The sequence below is a fragment of the Oryctolagus cuniculus genome, chromosome 3 (assembly GCF_964237555.1).
Source record: "Oryctolagus cuniculus chromosome 3, mOryCun1.1, whole genome shotgun sequence".
Classification (NCBI taxonomy): domain Eukaryota; kingdom Metazoa; phylum Chordata; class Mammalia; order Lagomorpha; family Leporidae; genus Oryctolagus; species Oryctolagus cuniculus.
Window position 1 is genome coordinate 139,404,841 of NC_091434.1, and position 24,209 is coordinate 139,429,049.

A 24,209-nucleotide genomic window follows, 5' to 3' on the forward strand; every position below is an offset into this window, starting at 1 on the left:
TATAAACCTTTTAAAAAAGAAAGAAAAAAATGATGTACTATAGCTTAGGAACATATGTATATATGGATAATCCTATAAACTGGGAAACAGCAATAGTTAATATTGTTCCTGCCCCTCTAATGTTATACCTGATACTGAAGAGCAGAGTTTCTTCAGACAATAGTTCTTGTATTTACCTTTAGTTTCCACAGTTAAGGTTGAGAATCCCTACTCAGTTTATTTCTCATTTCACAGATGGTACAGATTGTGAGTTCATGCTTTATGATGGAAAATTACAAAATGGGGGAAGAAGGTGTTAACAGTGGCTTGAATTCATCAAGAAAACTAGCCTTTAATTTTAAACCATGTGTAACTAAAGGACGGCCACTAGATTACAAGTTATTTTAATATAAAAATATGTAATACTAGGTATTCATACCTAAAATTACAAACATTAATTTTGGAGCTTCTCTATGCATCAGACTCCACGCACTCTTCCATTTTTGAACAATTTTAATTTCCGATTTTCAGGTTAGGGACCCTCAGCTGGTAAAGTCTACAAGAATATTCCAAAATTCTAAAAATTCCAAAACCTGGGGCCAGCACTGTGGTGCAGTGGGTTAAGCTGCTGCCTGAGACACCAGCATCCCATATCAAAGTGCCTTCTGAGTTCTGGTCGCTCTGCTTCCAATCCAGCTTCTTGCTAATGCATCCAGGAAAGCAACAGAAGATGGCCCAACTACTTGGGCCCCTACCACCCACATGGGAGACCAGGATGAAGTTCTAGGCTCCTGCTTCTTTCTCCCTGCCCCCCACCCAAATAAACAAATAAATCTGAAACAAACAAACAAATAAAAGAAAACATCTCAAAACTAAAAACATTTCTGGTCCAAGCATTTCAGGTAAGGGACACTCACTTGTAGTGCTTATTTCATCACAATGTGTGGACACAAAAACTCTCTCTAGTCCTCATATAAAGAGACTCTTCTAAAAGCTTTTGAAAATAATTATGGTTCTCTACTTGTCACCTTTTTATAGTTTGCGCCACAAATTAGCATTCCCCTACAAAGATAATTAAAGCAGAGTGAGTAGAAGGAAAAGTTGCCCAACCTTCTTTTCTATACCTGCCACCATATTAGCTAATTTATAAATGTGATATTTATTAACTATCACAAAGCTACAAAGTTTCTACATGGAAAAGTACAAGCAATGCACAAAATTCTAAGTTTGTTCTATCCAAATGCTATTATTTTCTTAAAATGCTGAAGACCTGTACCTATCAGGTAACAACAGCAAATTACAAAGAAAAGAAAAAAAATCTAGTTCAGAGCATATAGACATTTTCTTTATCTCAGTTCATCAGTAAGATTTTATAACAAGTCTTGTATTTTAGGTATACATTATATTTAGCTCTGGATTTATCTACCAGAGGCAGATAGTTACTAGAAAGCAAAAATTAAGTTGTAATGTAACCTTTGTAGTAACTGAGTAATATTTCAACTTAAAAACTACCTATCTGGGCCGCCGCCGCAGCTCACTAGGCTAATCCTCCACCTGAGGCGCTGGCACATCAGGTTCTAGTCCCAGTTGGGTCGCCAGATTCTGTCCCGGTCGCTCCTATTCCTGTCCAGCTCTCTGCTGTGGCCCGGGAAGGCAGTGGAGGATGGCCCAAGTCCTTGGGCCCTGCACCCCATGGGAGACCAGGAGAAGCACCTGGCTCCTGGCTTCGGATCAGCGTGGTGCGCCGGCTGCAGCGCGCCGGCCGCAGTGGCCATTGGAGGGTGAACCAACGGAAAAAGGAAAACCTTTCTCTCTGTCTCTCTTTCTCACTGTCTACTCTGCCTGTCAAAAACAAAAAACAAAAACAAAAACAAAAACAAAAACCTACCTATCTGGATACACACCAGAAGGTATACCCCTTTTGTATACATATGCAATCCTCAATAAACACTACCCTTGAGCTGTTTTTAAACTGCAGTGTATAGCTTGCTATAAAAGCCTATTTTGGACTGAAAAGTTTATATTTGTGTGATTATTGCCTCTCTTTCAAACCCTACACAATGCCCAGAACATACAAAACAAAATTTGGGATGAAACTGCTGCTTTGGCCTTATTAACCAAATGAACTGTCAAACTATACAATCGAGGGCTATAAAAACAAGTACCTGACATACCTGAAGTATCTAAAAACACAGATGAACCTTATCCTTAGGATACAAAAACATCATTTCTGAAACAGAACTGAAGACTCAGAATTTGACTCAACAGGAAAGAAAATCTCAGTAATTTACTCACAAGAGGTCAGATGACAAGAGGTCACATCTATTGAGATCATAAAATGGTAAATGTTTCACTATTCTCATAAACATAAAAATTTTATATTTTGAAAACTCAACACTTAAAAACCTGATACTTAATAAAAGCATTAATTTATTAGGGTGGGACCAATATCCTTAAACTAATTTTTTAAAAATGAGAAAGTCAATATAGTGAGTAGAAAAGATGTGAGCTTATAAAACAGGCATAAACAAAGGGAAAAAATGTTCAAGAACACAATCCCAACAATTACCACAAAGCCTTCACATCTCATGTGAATAAAAAAAAAAAAAAACTAGTCATTCAACTGTCAAAATATATATACAAAATATACTAAGAATAAATGGCAGCCATTAAAGAAATAATATAAAAGGAAATACCATGAGATGTCTGGTAAATCTGAGGTCCAAGAAAGAATAAATGTCTTCACAAAACCTGCTATCCAGAATAGACCTAGAAACCAAGTGAACATAGGAGTATTGAGCTATTTTTAAATGGCATAAAATTCTAGGTACTTCTAACGTGGTACCTAAAACCAAAGAAACTCACAGACAGAAAAGCAGCCAATTCTTAAAAGGATAAATTTATTATTTACCTTTTTACACAAATGAATATAAACATAAGTAAAGGCAATAATCAAAAGTAACAAATCAAACTGAAGAGAAACTAGGAAAATACAGTATTAAAAACATTTAGTAAAGCAAAGGTAACAATACCAAAACAAAAACAAAAAAACCAAATGGAACCATAAAATAAGAAAAAATAATATAAAAGACAAAAAAATCAATTAAAGTAGAAAACAGTCTATCAGAAAAACTGGAAGACTAAAGCTGCCTTTAAGATCACGTCACAGGGCCTGCGCTGTGGCGTATCAGGTAAAGCCGCAGCCTGCAGTGCCAGCATCCCCTGGGGTGCCGGTTCAAGTCCCGGCTGCTCCTCTTCCAATCCAGCTCTCTGCTATGGCCTGGGAAAGCAGTAGAAGATGATGCAAGTCCCTGAGCCCCTGCACCCGTGTGGGAGACCTGGAAGAAGCTCCTGGTTCCTGGCTTCAGATCAGTGCAGCTCCGGCCTTTATGGCCAACTAGGGAGTGAAACTGTGGACGGAAGACCTCTTTCACTCTCTTTCTGCCTCTCCTTCTCTCTCTGTGTAAGTCTGACTTTCAAATAAATAAATAAATATTTAAAAAAAAAAAAAAAGATCATGTGGCAAAAGACAGAAGACAAAAAATATGAACGATACCTAAAAGGCAGAAAGAATGAAAATTTTTTTCTGCAATTACAAACAAAAATGGCCAACCTAAAAATCTCTTTGAGGAAATAGCCAATAATTATCATCTTTCTGTCCTTTATAAGCACGTTGTATAATACCTAATAAATATTTAAAATTAAAATTTATTTTGTATGTGTATCCCTAATAGACAGATGAATTTCTGGCTTAATTACTAGTGGAAATGAAATAAAGAAGCTTGAGAGAAATTGTGAGGGACCATGTACCTGAGATCTCCCTTAAACGACCCTTAATACTGAAGATTTTAAAACCAGAGGACTAAGGCATAATAAAAAGCATACAGGTTGATCAAGATCCATTCCAATTTACAACCTGTGAGGGCTTGGGCAAGTCAATTCACTGTCCTTGGTTTCTAGGTTGACAATCTTACAGTTTAAATCTTTTTTTTTTTTTTTTTTTTTTTTGACAGGCAGAGTTAGTGAGAGAGACAGAGAGAAAGGTCTTCCTTTTCTGTTGGTTCACCCCCGAAATGGCCACTACAGCCAGCGCACTACGTTGATCCGATGCCAGGAGCCAGGTGCTTACTCCTGGTCTCTCATGCAGGTGCAGGGCCCAAGGACTTGGGCCACAGCAGAGAGCTGGACTGCAAGAGAAGCAACCGGGACAGAATCCGGTGCCTCAACCGGGACTAGAACCCAGGGTGCTGGTGCCACAGGCGGAGGATTAGCCAAGTGAGCCACGGTGCCGGCCAACAGTTTAAATCTTATAATCACAAGTACATTAAAGGATTATTCCTGCTAATCAAAACAACAGAATATTATATTCCAAGAAGCTATAAAATACAAATAGATAAATAGAATGACTGTATTTCTCCAACTGAGTTAACACTACCAGATGGTGCTCCGCAAGCACTGATTGATATTCAAACCTCCACAACTAGCTGTTCAAGGACTGACAGCAGAAACCAGCACTGCGGTATAGCAGGTAAAGCCGTTGCCTGCAGTGCTGTCATTCCATATGGGTGCTGGTTCAAGTCCTGGCTGCTCCATTTCCAATCTAGCTCTCTGAGAAAGAAGCCAAAGATGGCCCCAATTTTTGGGCCTCTGCACCTGCATAGGAAACCCAGAAAAAGGTCCTGGTTCCTGGCTTTGGATTGGCCTAGCTCCGGCCATTGCTGGGAGTGAACCAGCTGATAGAGGACTTCCCTCTCTGCCTCTGCTTCTGCCTCTCTGTAACTCTTTCAAATAAATACATAAATAAACATTAGAAAAAAAAAAAAAAAGACTGACAGCAAATAGTGTTTACAACACTTAATCCTCACAACAAGCCTATGGTATATTTACATTTATTATCTCTATTTTACAGATGTATAGAGGTTAAATTTGTCAAAATTCATAACTAATAAAAGCCAAACCAGCATTTGAACCCTAGTGGTCTGATTTTGGAGTATACACATTTGTTTGCCTGAAATTTAAATTTGCCAGATTATTGGTAACATAAGTAATTTAGAATATACAGTGAAAATGGAAAAACTCACAGTAGCCTCTCAAAAATGGAAATTAAATATATGTGTAAGCATCTCAAGGTAGAATATCTAAACTACACTTACTCTAGCACATAGAATGAAGATACAATAACAAAACCCACCATGCTCCTTTCCCAAACTTGATCTAGTTAACAAACTTATACCCATTACACAAAGCCTTAAAACATCACAAAAGGAGCCGGCACTGTGGCATAGCGGGTAAAGCCGGCACTGCAGCCGGCACCCAAGTGGGTGTTAATTTGAGTCCCAGCTGCTCTACTTCCAATCCAGCTCTCTGCTATGGCCTGGGAAAGCAGCAGAAGATGGCTCAAGTCCCTGGGGCCCTTCACCCATGTGGGAGACCTGGCTTTGCATCAGTGCAGCTCCAGCCATTGTAGCCATCTGGAGAGTGAACCAGATCCTCCCTCCCCACCCTCCCTCAGCCTCTCTGTAACTCTACCTTTCAAATAAAAAAAAAAAAAAAATCACAAAAGTAGAGAAGCACAGACTCAAATTATTTCAGAGAAAGTGCAAAGCACATAACCAAAGGATAAAGATAATTAAATTATCCATTATTCTCAGGAACATGTGCCTCACTCAAGGGTTAAAAGCAACTCTTGGGGTCAGTGTTGTGGCATATCTGGTAGAACTACCACCTGTAATACCAATGCAGGCAACCCATATGAACACCAGTTCATGACCCGGCTGTTCCTATTCCAATCCAGCTCCCTGCTAATGTGCACAGGAAAAGCAGCCAAAGATGGCCCAAGTGTTTGGGCTCCAGCCACCTATGTGGGAGACCTGGATGAGGCTCCTGACATCGGCCTGGCCCAGTTGGCCATTACATCCATTTGGGGAGTGAACTAGCAGATGAAAGATCTCTATCTCCTCCTCCCTCTCTGTAACTCTGATTTTCAAATAAATTCTTAATAATTCAAATAAATTCTTAAAAGAAAAAGTTTGAAATGAGTACTGGAGAACAATTTCCAGCTATTTTAAGTGTAAAAGCCCTGTAAATTACTAAGAGTTTCCACTGTATTCCACAGTCTATTCTTGTCAGTAAAGGAGAAGAATCCTCCTGTATTGAACTGCAAATTTAGGTATGTTAGAAGTAATTTCATTTAAAAAGTCAGGGGTGGTTGTTATAGCTCAAGGTAAACTGCTGGTTGAGATGCCCACACCCTGTATCTAAATGCCTCTTTGAATTCTAGCTCTCCCTTTCTGACACAGCTTTCTGCTAATGTATCTGGCAAGGAAGGGAATGACAGTATTTAACAAAGACCAAGGAAGCCCTGCCCTTTTCTTCTCTTTTTAAACATTTATTTATTTGAAAGGCAGAGTAACAGAGAGACAGAGGGAGACAGAGAAGTCATTCTTCCATCTCCTGGTTCACTCCCCAAATAGCTAGTAAGGGCCAGGATCCTGGAACTTGATCCAGGTCTCCCATGTGGGTAGCAGGGGCCCAATTACTTGGGTCATCCTCTGCTGCTTTCCCAGGCACATTAGCAGGGAACTGGATTGCAAGTGGAGCAGCTGTGATGCAAACTGGCACCCATATAGCATGCTGGCACTGCAGATAGTGGCTTAACCCACTGCACCACAGCACCAGCCCCTACACGAGTAATTTTTAAACTGTGCTCCCAATAATCCTGGTGTGGTTAGGGATTTCTGATAGTGGGAGAAAACAAAAAAGTTATCAAAAGGAAAGTGAGAGACAACACAATCTATAAATTTAAAAAGAAAGTTTGGAGCTGAATGTTCTATGTAATAGCTGCCAAATGTGAAACTAACACTACATGGGATAGTACTCCGCAATATAAAGGAAGAAACTCTTGATGTTTTAAACAACTTGGATGAATCTCAAGGGAATTATGCTGTAGAAAAAAAGTAAATCCTGAAAGGTTACATACTGTCCAATTTCATTTACATAACATTCTTAAAATGATAAATTATAGAAACAGAGAACAGATTAGAGAGGGGAGGAGCACAATGGGTATGATTACGTTAGAGGACAATACCAAAGATCCTTGGGATGACAGAACTGCTGTGTATATTCACTGTGGTAGGCAAAATTACCTGCACATGTTAAAAATGCATAGCATTAAAAGCACACAAACAAAATAATACAAGTAAAACTGGAGAAGTATGAATAAAATGGCTGGACTCAATGACAATATTCTGGTCATGACATTGTACTACATTTTTGCAGGATGCTACCACTGAGTGAAACTGGATAAAGAATACATAGGCTCTCTTCGTATTACTTCTTACAATATGAATGTACAATTATCTCAAAATTTTAAATTTAATTTAAAAAATGGAATTATGGAAGCAGACATTTATAGTGGTCAAGAGACTGGTAAAGAGGTCCACATTCCACACTGGAGTACCTGGCTTCAATACCTATTTCTAGCTCCTAACTCCAGCTTTGGAAAGTGAATCAGAGGATGGGAGCTGTCACTAATAATAATAATAATAATAAATTTTAATGACATTAAAATTGTGGCCTTTCATTTTATTTTGAGCACTGGCCACAATTTTACTACAAACGAAATCCTATTTTAAACATTTACTTATTTGAAAAGCACAGTGACAGAGAGAGGGGACACAAAGAAAAGGAGAGGATAAAAGAGAGGGAGGGGCTGACGTTGTGGTGTAGCAGGAGAAGCCACTACTTGCAACACTGGCATACCATATGTGTACCAGTTTGAGTCCTGGCTGCTCCACTTCTGATCTAGCTATCTGCTCATGTGCCTTGGAAAGCAGCAAAGGATGGTCCAAGTGCTTGGGCTCCCGCACCCACATGGGACATCTGGAAGAAGCTTCTGTCTTTGGCTTGGACCCGTCCCGGCCATTGTGGCCATTTTGGGGACAGTGAACCAGCAGATGCTTCACTCTCTCTCTGTAACTCTGCCTTTCAAATGAAAAAAAAAAAAAATTTTTTTTAAAAGGAAGAGAGAGGAAGAGGAAGAGGGAATAGAGATCTTCCATCCACTGATTCACACTCCCTGGATGGCCACAACAGCCAAGTCTGGGCCAGGCCAAAGCCAGGAACACCATCCTGGTCTCCCATGTGGGTGGCAGAAATCCAAGTACCCTACTGCCTTCCATCCACATTAGCAGGAAGTAGGATGGGAAGTGGAGATGGAACATTACCCCAGGCACTCTGATAAGGAATAGAGTCCTAAGTGGTGGCTTAACTTGTTCAATTAAAACACCTACCCCAGAAATGAAATCTGAGAGTCTACTTTGATTCTAGGAAGAAAAACAGTTTTATTGTCTTACATTGTTTTCAGTGATTGCTAGTGTCAACCTTAAGTGCTACATTAAGTAGGCCACTGCCAGATACAATGAAAGAATGCCACGTGATTAATGATGTCTACCAAAGGATACAGCAGACATTTGTACCTTGTACTTGCCCATCTGTGGTTTAAAAGAATGGCAAAGGACTGTTTGGGACCTCCTCCCACTCACCAAGTAAGTTCCACTAAAAGTCTAAGGCTTCCTAAACAAGTTTGAAAACCACTGGCTAAAATAAGATATTCACTGACTCAAAATGTGACATGAGGGCCGGCGCCACGGCTCAATAGGCTAATCCTCCACCTAGCGGTGCCAGCACACCGGGTTCTAGTCCCGGTCGGGGCGCTGGATTCTGTCCCGGTTGCCCCTCTTCCAGGCCAACCCTCTGCTGTGGCCCGGGAGTGCAGTGGAGGATGGCCCAAGTGCTTGGGCCCTGCACCCCATGGGAGACCAGGAGAAGCACCTGGCTCCTGTCTTCGGATCAGTGCGGTGCGCCGGCCGCAGTGCACCGGCTGCGGCGGCCATTGTAGGGTGAACCAACGACAAAGGAAGACCTTTCTCTCTGTCTCTCTCTCTCTCACTGTCCACTCTGCCTGTTAAAAAAAAAAAAAAATTGATAAATGTTTAAGAGGCTAGATGTGCCTACCTTGATTTGAATATTTCACAATGTATACATAAACTGAAACATTACGACACTTACGAATATGTATAATTATTATGTGCCAGTTGAAAGAAAAGGTTAAAATAGTGCACTGAAGTGAATGCCTTTTCTTTTCTTTTTTGATATGACATCCAGGCAATATCCCAGATCTACTAAGTCATAATCACTAGGGTGAGGCCTAGGAATCTCTCACTTTTACTCCCACCTCCAGATAAATGAAAAGTAGCAGTTTATATATCTGTGTTTGGAAGCCACTGATTTAAATCAAGTGAGAATGGGGAAAGAAGTCACTTCAAACATTATTCTTGTCGCCCAGGTCTGAGGTAGTAAAATGTAGACAGCAGGATCAGAAAGATTTGTTTAAATCCTAGTAATTACAGTTGATGCACATTATTATTAGATTGGAAAGAAGACTCAAAATTTGCTGATCTGAAATAGGTTCAAAATGTTGACAAAAAGCATACTGAATTAACCTTAAAGAGTAAAGAGTGAGTGTATAATCTTACCTGAGATTAAAGAGTGAGAGAATAAAATTTTTGCCACCTTCTACTGTTTCAATAAAAAGTATGCCCCTGTTTGGCAATCTTATTTAAATGCTAAGAAAGTAATAATAACCATAATAGTGTACTCTGTGTAGGTTAAATGAATAAAAAATAAATGTGCTTGGAGGGTTTTTTTATTGTTATTGTTTAATTCTTAATTATAGCAGTCTGACATTACTTTTTGGCAGGGCTTTCTCTTTCCTACTTTTTGGGCAGTACAACAGACCAGTAAAACAAATTTTTCATGTTACTTTTTTTTTTGACAGGCAGAGTGGATAGTGAGAGAGACAGACAGAGAGAAAGGTCTTCCTTTTGCCTTTGGGACTAGAACCCGGGGTGCCGGCGCCGCAAGGTGGAGGATTAGCCTATTGAGCCGTGGCGCCGGCCCCAGCATTTATCAATTCTTTGTGATGAAAATATTCAGAGGAGCTGGCACTGTGGTGCAGCAGGTTAAGCTGCTGCTTGCAACACTGGCGTGGGAGTCCCAGTTCAAGTTCCAGCTGCTGTGCTTCCAATTTACCTGCCTGCCAATGTTCCTAGGAATGCAGTGGAAGATGGCCCAAGTAGTTGGGACCCTGCAATTCATGTGGGAGACCAGGATAGAACTCCTGGCTTCTTCTTTTGGCCTGGCCCAGCGCTGGCTTTTTAGCCATTTGGGGAGTGAATCAGTGGATGGAAGATTTCTTTCTCTGTTTCTCCCCCTCTGTTGTTCTGCCTTTCAAATAGAAAATCTTTAAAAAAAAAAAATTCAGAATCCTTACAAACATGGAATGCTTTATAAATCTGCATGTTATCCTTGCACAGGGGTCATGCTAATCTTCTGTGGATCATTCTAGCTTTAGTGTAAGTGCCACTGAAGTTCAGTGCTTTATTTTAGAATTATTGCTTACAACATTGGACAGAATATATATTACACTTCAAAGGCCACTAGTTTCCTCATAACGTTGTCCTGTTTAAAAGAAAATGTAGATCAAATTACAGTCAGGTTCCTAATCTTGAAATTGTAACAGGTAACTTTGTTCCATATAAATAATGTTTACATACATTTATACATTCTTTGATTATGCAAGCCTTTTTGCTACTGTTGGCATATCCTTGTTCCTTCCCTTTCAAATTTCACTCTTTTCCTACCCAAAAAGTCTTGTTAAACCTTATAAGGACCATTTAAGTGACAATGCTTCCTTGAAGCCATCTCAACTTTCCAACTTGGACATTGTGCCATAAAACTAGCTTTGGTATACCTTCCTTAGAACAGTTTCTTCCATGGTAAACAAAACTTTAACTAGGTTATCTCAAAAGACTGTTCCAGCTATAACATCTGTCCTACATAAATCTTTTTTCTTAACCTCCCAAAGAATGTATTACATGTCTTTTTAACTACTAGTCTGTGGTTTTTAAAGATTTATTTACTTATTTGAAAGAGTTACAGGGTTGGTGGGAGGAGAGGGTGAAGGAGAGGGAGAGGGAGAGGGATAGAAAGAGCGAGAGAGAGTGCTCAATTCTCCATCTGCTGGTCCACTCCCCACATGGCTGCAACAGTAAAGGCTGGGCCAGGCCAGAGCTAGGAGGTTCATGTGGGTCTCCGTCATGGGTGACAGGGACCCAAGGACTTGGGCCATCCTCTGATGCTTTCCCAGGAGCATCAGCTGCATCAGAGGCATAGCAGCCAGGACTCGAACCAGCATCTCTATGGGATGCAGGTATTGCAGGCAGTGGCTTAACCCATTACACCAGATTGTTGGCCCCTAGTCTATGTTTTGACACATACTATTTTTGAAACAGCTATTTGATTTATTTGGATCAACCTTATCCCACAGATATCTGTATATTAGCTCTCAAACTTCAGAATTTGGTGGCTAATATAGTTACTTGTTAGTATTGAATAAACCACCTGTTCCCTTGAGATGAACATGAACATATCTTTAAAAACAAAATCTGGCACTGAAGAATGTTACTAATGTAGCTATCCCCAAGGCTACATTATTAGTCTTCCCATTATTAGTCTCCCATCAATCTTGTATTTATTCATTCCTATTTCAGTTCTATTCCCAGCCACCTATATGATAATACCCAACTACCTTTTTCTATTCCTTTTTTTAAATTAGTATCATATTCTCTCAGTTCTTTTTTTTTTTTTTTCCAATTTATTTGACAAGTAGAGTTATAGACAGTGAGAAAAGAGAGACAGAGAGAAAGGTCTTCCTTCTGTTGGTTCACTCCCCAAACAGCTGCTACGGCTGGTGCTGCACCGATCTGAAGCCAGGAGCCGGGTGTTTCTTCCTGGTCTCCCATGCCGGTGCAGGGCCCAAGCACTTGGGCCATCCTCCACTGCCCTCCCGGGCCACAGCAGAGAACTGGACTGGAAGAGGAGCAACTGGGACTAGAACCCAGCGCCCATATGGGATGCCGGCACCGCAGGCAGAAGATTAACCAAGTGAGGCACAGTGCCAGCCCCTCTCAGTTCTTTTAATCCTAGTTTCCTCTAGTCTTCTATTACATTGTCACCTAGTCTTTTGTGCCTCCCCAGTGTTTAAGATTCATTCTTTCTCAGTCTCCACAAAGCCTTACTATCATCATCATCATCATCTGAATAACTTACAACAATCAACAAACCTTTCTGCTTATTACCAACAAGTTCTGAGTATCTTATCTCAAAAGAATGGGAGAAATTATCACTGTCATTTAAGCAACTCCCTGCCCCCAATTATCACAACTATTCTATTATTTCAAAATATAACAAAATCAGTTCAAATTCATTCCTTTAACTTATTTATTGAACACAAACTATATTCTCAATACTGCTATATTTATGCTTAGAAATAAGCAATAAACACAACTATAATGCTTTTAATCCAACATGTAATTAAGAGTATCTCAATTTTCTTAACTACCTCTGATTATTTACTTATTCACACTACCTCACCACGAATTAGTCCTTTATGTAAAGCTACAGAAAGCCAAAGTTTCTCAAATGACTGATTCAAATTTTTGACCCGTCACTCCTTAGCTATACAATCCTAAGAAATGTGTGTCTCTCTAGGCCACTCATGGAAAATGGTTAAAATCTCTTTTGGAAAATTAATGTTCAGACTAAGATATTTAAACCTTTATAGTAGACACTTTATTAATGTTCGTTGTCTTGCTTTTTTAGAAGACCACACCATTGAGTCCAATGATGATTTAATCAGTTCTAGTTCAAATACTGCTGGTCCCTGAGACTGCTCAAAAGGTGAAAGAAGAGCTGGTGCTGTGGTACAATGGATTGAAGCCCTGTCTGCACCACTGGTGCCTGGAGCCAGTTTCAGTCCTGGCTGCTGCACTTCCAATCCAGCTCCTTGGTAGTGCATCTGGAAAAGCAGTGGAAGATGACACAAGTGCTTGGACCCCCACACCCACATGGGAGACTCAGAAGAAGCTCCTGGCACCTGGCTTCAGACTAGCTAAGCTCCAGCCATTGCAGCCATTTGGAGAACGAATTAGCAGATGGAAGATCTTTTTGTCTCTGTCTCTACCTCTCTCTGTAACTCTGCCTTTCAAATAAATAAAATAAATCTTAAAAAAAAAAAAAAAAAAAAAGTGAGGGAATGGTGCTGTGGTGCAGCAGGCTAAAGCACAGGTTTGAGTTGCGGCTGCTCTTCTTCTGATCCAGCTCTCTGCTATGACCTGGGAAAGCAGAAGACGGCCCCAGTCCTTGGGCCCCTGCACCCACGGAGGAGACCCGGAAGAAGCTCCTGGCTCCGGATCGGCGCAGCTCCAGCCATTGCAGCCATCTGGAGAGTGAACCAGTGGATGGAAGACCTCTCTCTCTGCCTCTCCTCCTCTCTGTGTGTAACTCTGACTTTCAAGTAAATACATAAAAATCTTAAAAAAAAAAAAAAGTGAAAGAACAGTAATTCTATTACTATAAGAAAAAGCTTAATATTCAAGGTGCACTTAAAATATTGACCACAGGGGCAGATGTTTATCCTAGCATTAAGATGCTGGTTAGGATGTCTGCATCCCATATCAGAGTGCCCGGGTCTGATATCTGGATCCAGTTCCTGACTCCAGCTTTCCGCTATTGCAGACGTTGGGAGGCAGTGATAACAGCTCAAGTGTAATTGGGTTCCTGCCACCTCTTGTGGAAGAACCAAAAGTGAATTTCTGGCTCCCAGGATACTGAGGGTATATGGAGAATGAACCAGCTAATAGGAACTCTCTTGCTTTCAAATAAATAAATAAAATTTAAAAAATAATTTAATATGAAAATATTAAAACTAAAAAAAGGAACAGCTTAATTTTTAAGTACTTAACCTATAAAATCAGCAAGGCAACAAATTAATTTTTAAAGACATTTATTTATTTTGAAAGTCAGCATTACAGAGACAGAAAAGATGAGAGAGACAAAGATCTTCCATTTACTGGTTGAGTCCACAGATCACTACAACGGCCAACATTAGGATACGCTGAAGCCAGAAGCCTGGAGCCTGGAGCTCCATTCAAGTTTCCCACAGAGGTAGCAGAGCCCCAAATACTTAAGCCATCTTCCGCAGCTTTTCCCAAGACATTAGCAGGAAAATATATTGGAAGAGGAGCAGCCAGGACTTGAACCAGCACTCTTGGGATGCCGGTGTCACAGGCAGCAACTTTACTTGGTATGCCACGATTCTGGTCCTCAAATTAATTTTTTTAAATTATACATAAGGGGTCAGCATTGTGATACAGCAGGTCAAGCCACAGCCTGCAATACTAGCATCCTATATCAGTGCTGGTTCAAATCCCAGATGCTCCACTGTCAATCCTGCTCCCTGGTAATGTTCCTAAGAAAGCAGCGGAAGATGGCCCAAGTCCTTGGGCCCCTGTACCCACGTGGGAGACCCAGATGAATTTTCTGGCTCCTGGTTTTGGATTGGTACAGCTCCGACCATTGCAGCCAATTGGGGAGTTAATCAACAGATGGAAGACCGCCCCCCTCCACCTCTCTCTCTCTCTGCCTCGCCTTTCCTCTGTGTAACTCTTTCAAATAAATAAATAAATCTTTTTTTAAAAAAAAGGTATCAAAGGTTATTAGATCTTGAGTCAATCTGCTGAGTTCCCAGAATCACTTGAAATTGTCTTTTCATCAGGGAGTCTTTCCTACTAAACACCACTGAATAAACTATGGAGTCATATTCTAAAGCAGCATTTTTAACTTTCCAAATATTACATGAAAGAAAAAGAGAGCTACAGAATATAGTATGAGCCCATCCACTTTTGATTAATAATTTTGGATCTATCTATCTATAAAACAGGGGCTAGAAGTTTGTAAGTTCATCAAAATCAGTTAACATGGGTAAACATTTTAATATATATTTACATAATAATATATCTTAATAAATACAGAAATATTGTATTTTCAATTTAAAATATCACTATCAGGAGCCAGCGCTGTAGGGTTAAGCCTCTGCCTGCAGCACCAGTGTTTTATATGGGCACTGGTTTGTGTTCTACCTGCTCTTCTTCCAGTTCAGCTCTCTGCTTGTGGCCTGAGAAAGCAGTAGAAGATAGCCCAAGTGCTTGGGCCCCTGGACCCATGTGGGAGACCCAGAAGAAGCTCCTGGCTTCAAATGGGCCCAACTTCGGCCTTTGCAGCCATTTGGGGAGTGAACAAACAGGTAGAAGATCTCTCTGTCTCTCCCTCTCTGTAACTCTGCCTCTCAAATAAATACATAAAGTCTTAAGAAAGCAAGCAAGCAAGCAATTGTTTTCAAGTGAATCAGAAGTGTCTTTCACTTGCTATCCATTCAAGGAAATTCACCTCTCCACTTATCATAAATACCCACCCTGCCCAAACCATCTCCCTAATGTGTCATAGCTAATTTGAGGGATCAAGATGCAGAAAGAACAGTGGCTTCTCTGACACCTTGCTAATTCCTGTGAAGCCCATCTGAACTTTTTTCAAATAAATTTTGTGAAATTTCTCTATAGCTTTATAAGTGCTTTAGTTTAGCTATAACCAATTTCTGTTTCTTGCATCCATATAAACTGTAAAACAGCAGGCTTTAGAGGCAGAAATAAACTAAGAGCTTCCTAAAGGCAGGAACAATCTTGTCTCTTAGTATCCTTAGTGCCAGAAAATAGTAGCCACTCAAATTCATCTTTTATCTATGTTTCAAAAATATTGCTTTAAGTGAGGATTAACAATTTAAGATGTAATATAATTTGATCAATTAAGCAACTTCACTTAGAGAGAAGCAGAATAACAAGTAACTCCAAAAGGAACAATCTTACTTTCTGGACAAGAGTAACAAATGTATAAGACCAACCACAAGCCCTCATCAACTTACTGGCTACTAGAACACAGTCCTAATCATTCAAATGAATCACAAGGCCTTCCCATGGGACCGGCACCCCATAGAGTGCCAGTTACAGTCCCAACTGCTCTGCTGCCCATACAACTTCCTGTTAATGCACCTGGGGAGACAGCAAATGGCTTAAGAACTTGGGCTCTGGGCCAGCATTGTGGCATAGCAGGTAAAACTGCTGCCTGCGGCACTGACATCCATATGGGCGCTGGCTCAAGTCCCAGTTGCTCTACTTTCAATCCAGCTCTCTGCTATGGCCTGGGAAAGCAGCCCAGGATGGCCCAAGGACTTGGGCCCCGCACCCATGTGGGAGACCCAGAAGAAGCTCCTGTCTCCTGGCTTTGGATGGGCACAGCTCTGGCCGTTGGGGCCATCTGGGGAGTGAACCAGCTGATGGAAGACCTTTCTCTCTCTGCCTCTGACTCCCTGTAACTCTGCCTTTGAAATAAATAAAATCTTAAAATAAAAAGAACTTGGGACTCCAGACAGCCTTCTGGCTCCTCACCTGGCTGTTGCAGCCATTTGGGAAGTGAATCAGTGAATGGAAAATTTCTTTTTCTTCTCTCTCTTCCTCCCTCCTTTTCAAATAAATATTTTCAAAAAGGAACCTTCCCATCTCTGCCATTTCATAAAGAGGAAATGGGCTTTCAAATTCCTGAACTTTGTCTTTCTTTAAATGATATATAAAGAAAAATGGGCCAATGCCACAGCTCACTAGGCTAATCCCTCTGCCTGTGGCGCCGGCACCCCGGGTTCTAGTCCCGGCTGGGGCACCGGATTCTGTCCTGGTTGCTCCTCTTCCTGGCCAGCTCTCTGCTGTGGCCCAGGAGTACAGTGGAGAATGGCCCAGGTCCTTGAGCCCTGCACCCGCATGGGAGACCAGGAAGTGCCTGGCTCCTGGCTTCAGATTGGCGCAGCACGCTGGCAGCAACACACAGGCTGTAGTGGCCACTTGGGGGGGGTGAACCAACGGAAAAAGGAAGACCTTTCTCTCTCTCTCGCTAACTCTGTCAAAAAAAAAAAAAAAAAAAAAAAAAAAAAAAAAAAGGAAAAAAAATAAAGGAATTCAAAATGTCTCTATAAACTCAAACAGAAACTATTAGGTTTGTCTGTGAAACAACAAAAATATCAGAAGACAGTATTTTTCTCATATACATTCTCCTTATCTGTGAACCTCTGAAAGCCAAAGCTGAGTTTTTCTGACAATATCTTAAGTGTCTCTCTTTACATTCCTCACTTTTTGTTAAAACTACTAACCCTGTTTGACCTTATTCTTAGACAAAACAGTAAGAAAACATTTTTTTCCCGTTTAACTTATTTATTTGAAATTCAGGGAGGGAGGGAGAGGGAGAGGGAGGGAGGGAGGGAGAGAGGGAGAGAGAGAGAGAGAGAGAGAGAGAGAGAACTTGCAAATGCTGGTTCACTCCTCAAACACCTTGAACAGCCAGGGCTGGGCCAGGCCAAAGCCAAGACCATGAACTCTAACCAGGTCTCCTGTGTGGGTAGCACAGACCCAAATACTTGAGCCTTTCAGGATGCACATCAGCAGGAAGCAGGATTAGAAATGGAGGCAGGACTTCAACCCAGGCATTCTATGTGGGATGTGGGCATCCCAAGGTGGCTTAACCACTGCTTGACCCTGATTTTTATATTTATTTAAATCTGGTTTAAAATAATGTACTAGGGTAAATTCTATTTAAATCTTCAATGTTTGGAATGACCTTTGAACACAAAACTCAACCTATCCTTAAAAATTAAATATTTTTTAATCTCAGAAAAAATGTTATACAACTTAATTATGTGACCTTTAAAATTATAAACATCACAAATCAAAAACTAATGCAATCTCATTGACACACTGCAACTCTCTATGACAGGTTTAAACCTTAACTGCTGCAAACAAGTTAGCTATGACAGAGGTGTGATTACTCAGTGTCATCTTTTTCAACACTAAACTTCAGGACCAAGAATGTTTCTTCCTCTGGGTTAACTCTAAATTATGCAATCTGAGAATTGCTAGTAATTTACCTTTCTTTACCAAATACTGTAAAAATAGAAGAGCTACATAATTCATTTTGTTTCTCATGTTGACAATGTATGCAGGTCCTTTCTTAAACCCATAGTTCATACTGAAGACACTTTAAAAATGCAAAAATAAATATTTTAATGTAAAATGATAGATAATTTCTTGCTTAGTCATTAAATTATCATATTATAGGTTAACTGTTTATTCATTGAAAGGTATAATGTCTGTTTTGATGGCTTCTTAATGCAATGCATACAAAAAAGAATTCTTTGTTGACCTAGCACGTTGGCATGGAAAATGTTCAACATCCCAAAGAGCATAGTTCTGGTAAACAATCAAATAAGATTTTCAATAAAGCTTTAAAATTCATCTAACATTATGACTTTCTTAAATTGTCTGGAAATGTTTAATTTATGAGCTGTCCATGGAGGAGGGGACAAAATGTAGATCAAATGAAATGTAAGACAAACTGTTTTTCCTATTATGTAAATGAAAAGCATCCTAGTTACCAACGGCTAATAACAACTTCTCACTCCCCTAAAGAAACAAATAAGATCTAACCTACTTAGTCTGAGTCTTTATCAACTTATTATTTTTTTAAAAAGGAGACATAGCTTATGTTTTTTAATTTCTATTTTATCGGAGAAGCAGAAAGAGACAAACACAGACAAACAGCAAGTCCTCATCCAATTGCTTCACTTTCCAAATGCCCAAAATGGTTGGAGCTGAGCTGGGACCAGAGCCAGGAACTCAATGCAGGTCTCCTACATGGTTGTGGGGATCCAATTTCTTGAGCCATCACCACTGCCTCTCAGGGTCCACACTGGCTGAAAGGAAGCTGGAGTCAGGAGCAAGAGCCAGGGATTGAACCCAGATACTCCAATAAGGGACATGGGGTCTGAAGCAAGAGGTCATATGTACACTCCCATCATTTGACTCGTAGTGAAACACTTAGCACTGAAGTTCACAACAACAAAAACTAATGACTTTGCACTCATAATATGATTTAATTTCTAATCTTTATAAAAGATCCACTGCTTAATAACAGCAGTAAGATTTTTTAAACATCATCTACTTCAAATTTAGTGTATAGAGTAAAATTCAACCAAAAATATTGCTCTTCAGTAAAATAAAATGGTAAGTAACACAAAAATTACCATTTTAATATAGGTTCCTTCCAATATCTGTGCATTGCAAAACAGAAATAAATTTTAGCCACTCCAATTTTAAATTCAATATAAAAGCTAGTAGCAGTCATACAGTAATATTTCAAATAGATCATTATTATTTGGCCAGTCAACAAAAAAAATTTTACTGTAAAATTAAAATAATTATATACTGAATTTTAAAAAGTCTCATAGAACACAAGGATTTAACATTTATTCTAACACATGATGAAGATCAATCTGGTTCATTCTAAATATTTAAGATGTAAATGTGGGGCCAGCACTGTGCCGTAGTGGGTAAAGCCACGGCCTACAGTGCCAGCATCCATTTCTGGCTCCAGTCCCGCTGCTCCACTTCTGATCCAGCTCTCTGCTATGGTCTGGGAAAGCAGCCCAGGATGGCCCAAGGACTTGGGCCCCTGCACCCATGTGGGAGACCTAGAAGAAGCTCCTGGCTCCTGGCTTTGGGTGGGCACAGCTCTGGCCATTGGGGTCATCTGGGGAGTGAACCAGCAGGTGGAAGACCTTTCTCTTTCTTTCTCTCTCTCTGCCTCTCTTGTAACTCTGCCTTTCAAATGAATGAATAAATCATAAAAAGAGAGCCATTTAAAAAAAAGATGTAAATGTGTTCTCTTAAACAAAAGCTTTAAATTCAACAAAAACTAAGCACCTACCATATGTTAATATCTTTAGAGATAAAAGCTATTATACCTTTTTAAAAGGTTTTAAAATAATGAGTGTAGTATCTTTTTAAAAAACTGCATACTAATATTTCCCAAGCAGTTTTGATGGCTCTTAAAAGTTCTGTTAGTTTTACACATTTTAAACACATTATTATGGTAATACACATTTAAGTTCCAGTAGTAACTTCCAGAAAAGCAGAGCTTTAAAAATCACAGGTTTTTTTAAGAGATTGATACATGAAAATAGACGCATGATTCTTGGAAGTTAAGAAACCAGTTTAAGATGTTATAATTTCCCTAAGACAACTGAGGTATGTGTTGAGGGGAAGAATTTCTCCTAATTATTAATTAGTTTTTCTTCCCACTTCCTCATTTTTAGATTGAAGAATTCCCAGGGCTTACTGTGGTATATATGGCAAAGATTCTCTGGGTGGACATTGCGAGAGAAATCAGACAAGCCAAAATTTCAAGAGAATTATGATGGTCCTATAGTGTTGAAAGGAAAAGGACATCTGTAGAGGTTCTAAACTTAAATAGGGATCAAAGGGATCCATTAATTTACACTGACAACAAAAGGGAAGTATGATCAAAATGTAGTCTCTAAAAATAAAATTTACTTTCCAATTACATTATGGTTTCCTACAAATCCACTTAAACAGATAAACAAGTAATCCCTCAAACTCAGCTACCCTCAGAACAAAGACCATTTGATGAGTTTTTCCCCCAAGAGACCAAAGGTTTCTAAAACTCTCTGGGAACAAAAATCACGCCTAACCTTTTAATAAATTTGCCTCCACAGTCCAAACTTAAAACATGCACAGTGGATTGATAAAAATAAACATCTATAGCCATGGTATTTATTAAGTAACAACTTAAAATAAGGTATAACACTCTCTCTCTTAAAAAAAAGGCATCTCATTTTGCTAAAACATCAAAACAAACAAACAAACCAACCCCAAAGCAATAATGAAGCAAGCCAGTATGAAGAAGGTTAGTAGACTGAAGCAGCTTTTCTTACTATCACAAACTTGGTATTTTATTTGAAGCCAAATAAGTCCAACTGCCTTATACATCTAGAACTGACCAAGGTCACTATCAAGAAAAACATGGGCATAGACAATGTTCCTTCCTATGGCTATACAAATCAAACTTAAAAGAATACACTGATTTCATACACGGGGATATTAAGATTAAAGGACTAACCTTCTTATGAACCACAGATCTCATCCATCTAGTCCATAAAATAAATGCACAGCGTTTTCCGCAGGAGTGAAGGATCTAGACTTACTCAAAAGCATAATACATAAGACTATTGATTCTAAATTCCTATACAAACTCACCCAGTACCCATTAATATTTCATTTTATAATAAAATATTTCAAAGATTCCAAGTAAGGCTGTGCTCAATCTTCCATGATGAAACTCAATGGTTCAAAGCAAAATTCCTAAACCAGTTATTCCTGCAATTATTCTGCAGACTAGAATCTTTTCATAAACTAGTTAATATATTCAACATATGAACTAAATTCACTCTCAACTATTTACAATGGAATAAGAGAATCATGAAAGGGAGTATGCTCTCCAACCTTCTTAAGTACTACTGGATTGAAAGGTACTCATCTTTCAGTTGCTACACAATCAGAATGGTCATTAAAAGCCATTAATGGCCCACTCATATCTCACTATGTAGTTCAGCCTAAAAAGAAGATCAACCTCCCACTACAGAAATAATTTCCAATCATTCACACTTTCAAAAATACAGCTGAATGACACCTGACACCATTTAATTTTCAGCCTCAGTCTATAAGATTCTGAAAATAGAAAAAAAAAAAGGATTCAAGACCCTATTACAGTAATGCTTTTATTTAATATCTATTAAAACAGACTAAACTCCGGACTCCAGAATCCCATAATAGGAAAATGGGCATGGGGGAAGGGAGAGGAAGGGAATCAAGAGCCAAAGCCTTACTTTTTACTTACATAATGATGATAGTATGCTATAAGGCAATTTTAGAAACATGCAGCTTCCTTCACTTTACCAAATACAAAACAACTTTGAAAATTCTTATAGAAAGCATAAACAGGAAAATGGATGCAAAATACAAGAGTGGAAAGAACAGCATCTTTATACCAGTGAAGTAACAGGTTCAGGCTTGTTGGTATAGCTACCTAAAATCTAATCTGAAACAGAATACAAGAACCAAAATTCACAAAATCGGCCAAGAGTTGATGAGAAATGTTTTATCCTAGATTAAAACATGTAATCATACAAAACAGGTTGCACTTAAACATTTAAATTTACTTCGGTATGTTAAATAAAAGATGGTTGGATTAAACCAAACAAAACTATCACTGCTACCCCAAATTTGTTTAATGTTTAAGCGCACCTACTTGACACTACAGAAATTACCAAGGCTACCTGAGTGTTTTTATTTTTTTTTCAAAAGTAGTGTCATTTCATTTGCCTCTCAAGAGAAACCAATAAAATTAATCAACTAAAACACAGTACTGCAATTTGCAGTAAAATCAACACCTTTTTGTAAACGGCTTGGGCAAGGAAAAAAGCCCACTCTTTTCATGTAAACATAATAAGCCTGTAATATGCTGCAGACAAACGCACTGCATGGGGTGTGGAGGACCCGAGCTGATTAGATTACCACAACATCAGCCTGGGGCCGCCATTTTTAGAATCTGTAAAGGACAAAAGAGGGAAATTACAGTTTTGACTCCCCATCTCAGAAATTAAAGAGGAAAACAAGGACTTTTTTCCAATTAGGGACTGCTGTCTCCAGCCTAGAGTTGCATGCACCTCGCTGAATTCTCTACGAGGTCTCCGCCAAGTCCAGACACCTTACGTTATTCCCAGCTCTTTAAAAAGGGGATGAAATGGGCCAGCCGGGGTGCACCCGGGATGCCACTGTAGCGATTTCGCGTTCAGTTCAGCTGGTCTCCGAGCTCACCGCGGCCTCCAGCAGCAAGGACGGAGCGCGGCGGCCCGGCGACCAGCGGCACGGAGCGCTCGGGATTGTCTGCTCGCCCCCCGCCCCCGGCTGCCTGTACAGGGAACCGTTTGTTTCTCTTCTGTGTCTGCTGCCACGGTGTTTGTGCCAATGCCTTGGTCAAAATAAGCTTTTCTGAAATGAGCCATATTGTGGATTCTCAGGCTCCCGCACGGGGAAAGGACGGCGGCACTGCGAGAGGAGTGGGGGAGGAGACTGGGAGGGCTGGGTACTGGGGTGACCACCTCAGGGGCGGGTTCACCCGCTCCCGGAGAGGATGAGGAGCTGTCTCGCCCGCTCGCCCGCCCGCTCGCCCACAAAGAGAGATGCCCAGGGCGTTCTCTGAGCCCCCTGCCTATTGACGCCAGCAGCATCCCGGACACGTCCGCTTCCGAAATGGACCAAGAAAAACGGGGCCTGGGTGGCTCCTCAGCACCTGAAGCCGACGCGGTGGAGAACAGGGAGCGCGCTGGCAGTGCCCGGGACCCCTTCGACACCAACCCTGCTAACAGTCACAAGCCTCCCTCCTCGGCCTGGCGGCCCTAACCCGCTGCCGCCCAGGAGTGCGCCCCCTCCCTAACTCCCACTCCCAAGGGGGTTTAACTGCCAGTTTCCCCGGCCCCTACCCTAAAACCCGCCATAATGCTCCCTTTCCAGGGACAGGAAAGAGAAAGGATGTATTCGGCTTCAACCAGCAACGTCCTGCCCCGCCAAAGACACCCCAGAGTCAACGTCGACTCCCGGCTCCCCACGGATAAAGATGGGAAGCCCCCCGACCCCCTCGTCACACCAATCCCCCCACCCTGCAAACCCCATGAACTCCCACAGAGACGACAGGCACTGACCTGTGATGTTCACACACCAGACACCCGAACCCCGTTATGTGCTCGACCCCCAAGGAGTCTCTCCACACCTCCGCGGCCAGGCGACCCCCCGACAGCAGCCACTGCGGACACAGGACCAGGCTCCACACACCCCCTCCCCAAAGAGCAGCGCGCAGCCTCTTCGTCAGGAACCGAGGAGTCGGGGAGGGGGCACCCAGGCAGTCCACAGGAACGCAGAGGCGACGGCGAGGCTGCTCCGAGTGTCTGTACCCCCTCTGTGGCCGCTCCCGAACTCAGGCAAGGTCTCCGACTCGGCCCCCTGCGCCCGCTCAGTGTCACTGCCTCTCGCTCTGGGAAAATGGCGGCGACGGCGGCGGCGGCCGCGGCGGCGGCGGCGGCGGCCGCGGCGGCGGCAAGTGCACGGGGCCCGCCCGCCCCGCTCCGCAGGGGCAGAGGGGGAGGGGACGAAGCCGCCCGCCGCCATTTTGCTTGTGGGCTGCCGCCCGCTGTTGCCTCTCCGCCGAGGCGCAAAGGCAGTAGTAGCAAACTGGAGGCGGTGAAGTGGGCAGGATCTCCGTCTTTTTCACGACAGAGCCATTCGACAATTCACCGAAGGTCTGGGGAAGTTTCGGTATCG

At 41.1% G+C, this 24,209-nt stretch overlaps 1 protein-coding gene and 1 non-coding gene across 10 annotated transcripts in view; both read right to left on the reverse strand.

Annotated features, from left to right (window-relative positions):
* Positions 1-23,924, reverse strand: part of KMT2E (lysine methyltransferase 2E (inactive)) — an 83,764-nt gene extending 59,840 nt beyond the window's left edge. For 3 of the 9 annotated variants that reach the window (XM_051849697.2, XM_051849696.2, XM_070071171.1), the window contains exons 1-2: positions 23,594-23,731; positions 2,676-2,748 (exon numbers count right to left, since the gene is read on the reverse strand). The gene's annotated coding sequence lies outside the window, so the exon portion shown is untranslated. Of the gene's footprint in view, positions 1-128; positions 258-896; positions 1,042-2,675; positions 2,749-23,593 lie in introns of all 9 variants that reach the window. The other 6 variants (XM_070071167.1, XM_070071172.1, XM_070071170.1 and 3 more) reach the window with 4 other exon arrangements.
* On the reverse strand, positions 10,311-10,413 carry LOC127491887 (U6 spliceosomal RNA). The gene has a single exon (XR_007920819.1). It is a non-coding gene; the product is annotated as a U6 spliceosomal RNA (small nuclear RNA).
* Positions 23,925-24,209: the final 285 nt, after the last annotated feature.